The sequence below is a fragment of the Cricetulus griseus genome, chromosome 2 (genome assembly GCF_003668045.3).
Source record: "Cricetulus griseus strain 17A/GY chromosome 2, alternate assembly CriGri-PICRH-1.0, whole genome shotgun sequence".
NCBI classification, from domain to species: Eukaryota; Metazoa; Chordata; class Mammalia; order Rodentia; family Cricetidae; genus Cricetulus; species Cricetulus griseus.
This window is the reverse complement of record NC_048595.1, coordinates 202,737,173-202,744,218: the sequence shown is the minus strand read 5'-3', so window position 1 is coordinate 202,744,218 and position 7,046 is coordinate 202,737,173.

Genomic DNA, 7,046 nt, shown 5'->3' with positions numbered 1-7,046 from the left:
TGGAGGAACTATTCTTGCGTGAAGTGTTTTCTTCTCCTTGCTTCTTTCTCGCGTCGTTTCTCTTGAGTTTTGTTAGCTTTCGGCTGGAAATGGAGCATTTGCCGCCAGTGTGGCAGTTGTTGGGGCGTGGCAGGTGTGTATTGATGCTGAGCCGCCCCTGACCCATTCCAAGAGGTTTTCTGGGTAGAAATTCCTTTTCAGGGAGAGTAGGAGAATTGAACGTTTTGACGTAATCCTCACGACATTCTAAAGGATCTTAAACTTTGGCTATTTGTGCGGCTTTGAACATTAACAAAATTGTATTTATATGTGGGGAGAGGTGTGGTTTCATGCTTGCAATCCCAGCACTTGAGAGAGTGCGAATAGGAGGACAGAGTGAGCTCCAGATAACCCGGGGCTAGAGGGAGACACTGCTAGGAAGAGGAGGAGGGGGGCAGGAGGAGAGTTATTATGGTAGTGGTAGTGGGGGTGGTAATAGGAATGGAATCCAAGCCTTGGGAACGCTGGACAACTACTGTCATTTAGCTGATACTACCCAGTCCAAGATTTTTTTTTTCTTTTTTTCCGAGACAGGGTTTCTCTGTATTGCTTTGGAGCCTATCCTAGCACTCGCTCTGGCCTTGAACTCAGAGAGATCCACCTGCCTCTGCCTCTGCCTCCCGAGTGCTGGGACTAAAGGCGTGAGCCACCACTACCTGGCTCAAGAAATTAGTTTTAGACTTATTTTTTAATTGTATGTGTGCAAGTTGGAAGGTCAGAGGCAATCCCTCAGTACTGGAGTTACTGGCAGTGTGAGCTGCCCAACATGGGAGCTAAAAAAACCAAACTCTGCAAGAGCCATACATGCTCTTAACCACAACTCTCTCCAGGCCCTGAGCCCGAGAAATTCTTAGGTTGTTTTTCTTCTTTCATATCTTTTGCGAGTGGGCGTGAGTATAGATAAGATAATTGGCATGACTAGGAGTGACGTCTGGGTGGGAAATTTAATGTACATACTAATCACCTGGAGATCCTGAGAAAGTGGATTCTGATTCAGTAGGTCTGGGTATGAGACCCCAGGGCCATACTCTTGAGAAGCAAAGCATTAGGCTGTACTTTTTGTGTGTCATTTATCTTAAACTTGTCTTCAGCTTGAAATCCCTCCACCTCAACCACTTGAATTCTGGGATTACAGGCATGTGTAGTCATCCAGTTTCCTGCACTCTGCTTCAGAATAGATTTTACTTTTTTTCTTTTCTATAGCTTTTTTTAAATTTCATGTATATTCATGTTTGCCTGCATGTAAGTCTGTGTGAAGGTATCAGATCCCTGCCCTGTAGGCACTGGGAATTGAACCTAGGTCCTCTGGAAGAGAAGCCAATGCTCTTCTGTTGATCCATCTCTCCAGCCCCTTTTCCTTTTCCCCTTTAATGGCTAGTTGAAGCACGATCTTGGCATATAGCTCTGGTTGGCCTCAAACTCATGATTCCCCTGCCCAAATCACCTAAATTCTGAGATTACAGGCATGTGTCACCACACCTATCTTGAAATTTTTCATAATTAAAATTTATTAAGCTGGGTATGGCAATGCCCACTTGTAATCCCAGCTCGGCAGAGGCTGAGGAAGGAGAATTACCAGTCTTCACTACATAATGAGACCCATTATCAAAGAAAATGTGGGGAACTTGGGGGTGAGAGCTTGCAGTCTAAGCCCTTGAGAGGCTAGGGGAGGAGGCTTGAGACAGCTTCTTGGTGTAGCTTTGGAGGCTGTCCTGGAACTTGCTCTGTATACAAGGCTGGCCCTGAACTCAAAGATCCGCCTGCCTCTACCTCTAGAGTGCTGGAATTAAAGGCGTGCACCACCACTGCCTGGCACGAAATGCTTTAACATAAAACCTTAGGAACTATTTTAAGTACAGACCAATAGATATATAGATTATGGCCCAGGAATGATCAAGGCTGCCAGGTGCTACTGGTTTGCAGACCACTTTTTAAGAAAAGTCAGAAAAATAACCTTTAAAGCTGGATTTGAGGACCAGAGAAATGGCTCAGTCAATAAAGCATTTGCAGAGCAAGCATAAGGACCAGATTTAGATTCCTAGAACCCACGTAAATGCTAGGTAGTATGATGACCTGCCTGTTATCTTAGCCTTCAGGAGGCAAAGGCACCTGGAGCAAACTGGTTAGTTAGACTAGCCAAATCTGTGAGCTCTGGGTTCAAGTGAGAGACCCTACTTTAATATACACCAACCAAGGTGAAGACACCAACCAGGCGGTGATGGCACACGCCTTTAATCCCAGCACTCGGGAGGTAGAGGCAGGCAGATCTCTGTGAGTTCGATACCAACCTGGTCTACAAGAGCTAGTTCCAGGACAGCCTCCAAAGCCACAGAGAAACCCTGTCTCGGAAAAAAAAAAAAAAAAAAAAAAAGCAAAAACAAAAACAAGGTGAAGACACCTGCCTTCAGTCTCTGATCTAATGCACAAGCACACATATGTATCCACACATGTGAACAGACATACTCATACACACCCCACACACATATGAAAAGGAAAAAAAACAGTGATGGTGGTGGTGTATACCTTTAATCCCAGCATGCAGAAGGAAGAGGAAGTTCCAAGACAGGTAGTGCTTTTACACAGAGAAACCTCATCTCATACTCCCCTCCCCCCCCCAAAAAAAGCTGCACTTGGCTCACTCCTGCAATCTCAGAGCTTTGGAGGTCAAGGTAGGAAAATCATTACAATGTGGATGCTAGTTAATTTCAAACCACCAATCAGGGCTATGGGAAATGGGAAATACCCTGTCTCAAAACAAACCAACCCAAACCTTTATCTGCCATGAGGGTCTTGGTGGTGACAGTGGCTGAAAGATGCAGGATATTCATCCTGTTTCTATATTAATATCCTTTTATCTGCAGAAACTGCTCCCCCAGAAAGGGGGTGTGTAAAAAGTCTTTGTCCTCTAGGACAGAGATGGTAAGTGTGGGAGTCATCACAGAGCCTTGTCATGCCAGGTAAGTTGGAAAATAAGGCTGGGATTTAAGGGAGTATGAGATGTGTTTATTTCTGCTTTGATGGCTATAGTCATACTTTTTGAGGCACCGTCTACTTCTCTGCAGGTGGGAAGTCGAGACAGATGAAGTGGTCCTGCAGCAGAGGTAGAAGTAGCTAGTTTATGGCAAGTGCACACCTGGTTACCAGTGCTTTCTGCAGCAGGTCCCCCAAGTGAGTGCATCTGTGGGTGGTCGCAACAAGAATGTCAACCAAATGGCTGTAGCTCATTGTCAAGTGATGGAAAGAGAACTGGAAACCAAGTGCTCTAGCAAAGGTGAAGAATGACCAATTCTCCCGAAATCTAGGCCCTAAAAATAAGTTTGAGATTTCTCTCAAGTAGGAAAGGTCTTAGCCCAGAAGACTTTGAAAGCTTGTCCATGTTTCTTGTTTTCTAAAGTCTTAGTTTTGCTGTTTTTATCATTGAATGTGTGAGTTGTGTGAGTACAAATGTGCCTGCCAAAGTCAGAGGATAACTTGCAAAAGTTGGTTCTTTGCTTCTAGCATAGGCTCTCCTGGAGATCTCTCGTGATCATCACCCCTCTCCCCCAGCAAGCGTTTTTACCTACTGAGCCATCTTGTTGGCACCATGTTTCTTATTTTCTTTGTTAGTGTACAAAGGAATGGGTTTTACTGTGATGTTTTCATTATATGAATGTATTTCATAATTCTTTGTTCATTTAATTTCGGTGGTGGCGCACGCCTATAATCCCAGCACTCGGGAGGCAGAGGCAGGAGGATCTCTGTGAGTTTGAGACCAGCCTGGTCTGCAAGAGCTAGTTCCAGGACAGCCTCCAAAGCCACAGGGAAACCCTATCTCAAAAAAAAAAAAGTTTTTGTTATGTGTATGGGTGTTTCCCATGCATGTATGTCTGTGTACCATGTACATGCCTGTGGAGGCCAGAAGAGGCTATCAGATCCCCTGGAATTGGAACTACAGACAGTTGTGAGCTACCACATGGGTGTTGGGACTCAAACCTAGATGCACAATCTCTCCAGGCCCCCTCTTCTGTTTTTATGTCACATGTACTCCAATATTCTCTCCTCTCTGCTCCCTTTACACCTCTTACCTCTACTTCCTCTGTAGTTCCCTTTCTATTTTCATGTCCTACACACACACACACACACACACACACACACACACACACACACACAATGTGAAATGCATCAAAAAGTTGGATATCATCCTTATCAGGGACCACTTTAAACTTCTCTATAATTCTAATTTTAGTATATGTGCTTGCTGAAGCAAGCATCACTTCTTCCCCCCCCCCCCCCCCCCCCGTGGCTCTTAGACAGTCTCATGTTGACCAGGCTTGCCTCTTCCAAGTGCTGGGATTTTAGATGTACGCCACCCTACCTAACTTCCCACCTCCACTCTTTGTTTAACACTTCATTCTTACTTTCATTCTAGGTATGTATCACCAGGCCTGGCCTCACTGAATTTGCTGGATTGTAGTATTATCCTGTCCTTGGGTAATCCCTGTCTGGGCCTCTGATTCACTGTGATAAGTAATGAACAGTATCCCTTTCCTTTGACCCCAATCTGACCCATATTTGTTGTTGCCAGGGCACAGTGACAGCCTGGATTTCACCCTCAAACACCAAACAAAAACAGGAGGTACAGCCGCCGATCCTGGGATGCCCAGATCAGGCAATGGAGAAGAGCCCTGCATACCTGGGATCCCCCAAGGCGCAGCCTCTGCATGAAAGGGAGGCTGAGGGGTGTGTTCACTAATTTGGCTCATTCTGCAAGTTCTGTAGGCTGAGCCCTACTTTCTCCATTTTGCAAAGACTTAGGTTTTATTGGGTGGAAGTGGGGGTATCTGAGGGAGTGGATGTTCTCTCACTCTGCCGCCTCCCTAGGAAGGAGACTAAGAACTCCCTAGGGCCAGTGGATCCTACTCCTTTGGATGATCTCCTGGATGACTGGCTCCAGGCCCCAGAATCCTCAGAAAATTGGGACAAAGGCCAGAAAGAGGCCCAGGTAGTGTCCTTTGCCAAAAACCTTTGGAACAGGGAAAAAGATGGGGTCTGACCCATGAGCACACAAGTAAGTCCAAAAGAGGTGGAGGCAGGAGATAGAGTGCTTGCCTTACACACTTATGGCCCTGAGTTTGCTCTCTTTCACCACAAATAAGACAAAGGGAACCCCTGGAATCCCAGCACTGGGAAAGTGGAAGCAAAGGATCAGGAGTTATTTATTTCTGTCATTTAAAGTGTGATTTGTATCAAACATGAAGAGTTCTTTATTACAGAAATTAACAGTAGGATCATGAGTTTAAAGCTAGTCTCAGCTACAATATTATATATATATATATATATATATATATATATATATATATATAGTTTTGCCAAACAAAACAAACAAAAAAAAGCAAGGCAATCAAAAACACCCTTGAAAATTGAAAGAAACATAATTATGGACAGTGTTGAGCTCTGCTGGTTGGCTATCTTAGGTCACACTGTGAAACATGGTGTGCCCTTCTTTTCAAATGAGTTCTTATGCATGACTTGCAGTGTTTTTAAATTTTGTTTTGTAGTATTGAGCTATATTATCCCCTTGTCCTTAGGATTGTTTTGTTTTTGTCTCCTTTCCTTCTTATTTATTTATTTGGTGGTGATGGAGAGGTGAGATAGCATCTTACTCCATAGTCCAAGTTGGCCTAGAATTCACTGTGCAACTGAAGGTGGCCCTGAGTTTATGGCAACGCGCCTACATTTCTCAAGTAGGGATTACATTACATTTCTCAAACTTGGGATTACAAGTTTGAGTCACAAAGTCACACAACCATTTAACTTTAGTAAGCATGGTTAGTAATAAAAAGGGAACAAGGTATTACTGGGTGTGGTGGTCCATGTCCATAGTCTTAGCACTGGTGAGGCAGAGGCAGGAGGATCTCAGTGAATTGTAGGCTAGCCTGGTCTACATAGTAAATTCTAGGATAGCCAGATGTTCACAGTGTGAGACCCTGTCCCAAAACAAAAGACAAAACAAACAAAAAGAAACAAGATGTTAGAGTCTCAGATTTTGATAACACCTTTATCTGCTACTTGGGCAGTCATTTAACCTTTCAGGTCATTTTTTTTTCATTTCGTTTCTCAAAAGACAGGGTTTCTCTGTGGTTTTGGAGGTTGTCCTGGAACTTGCTCTTGTAAACCAGGCTGGTCTCAAATTCACAGAGATCCACCTGCCTCTGCCTCCCTAGTGCTGGGACTAAAGGCGTGTGCCACGGCCACCATGCCCTTTCAGGTAGTTTTGTTGTTCATTTTTTTTTCATTTGGTGATTGAAGGAAAAAGATAATATATTTACTTAAAGCATATAGTGCAAGCTAGGCAGTGGTGGTGCATGCCTTTAATCTCACTACTTGGGAGGCAGAGGCAGGTGAATTGCTTGTGAGTTTGAGGACAGCCTGGCTGGTTTACAGACCAAGTTCCAGGATAGCTAAGGCTATACAAAGAGATCCTGTTTCAAAAAACCAAAACCAAAAGGATATAGTGCAATTAGACATGGTGGTTCATGCTTGTAATCCTAGCATCTGGGAGCCTGAGGCAGGAAGAACAGAATTTAAGGACATCCTTAGCTACATAGTAAGTTTGAGGTCAGCAGGAGCTACATGAAACTGTCTCAAAAACAAGTAAAAAGTATGTAACACAGTGCAATTGCTGGAAACTGTGTCTCCTATACTTTTTGTCAAATGTACAATGCAAAGTAAATCTCTACCCTCCCCCTCCTGTGTTTTAGGTTTCACTATGTAACCCATGGTTGGCCTCTGTACTTGAAATGTTGACCAGGCTTGCCTCTTCCAAGTGCTGGGATTTTAGATGTGCGGCACCATACCTCATTTCCCACCTTCACTCTTTGATTAACACTTCCATTCTTACTTTCATTCTTTTTCAGTTTGCTTCCTTGAAGGGTCCTGTCCCCCCCACCCCCCCAGCTCGAAGAGGAAGATCTCCACCGCTAGGTCTGCTGCTCTTTACCTATCACAGATAAGCAGGGTGCAAAATA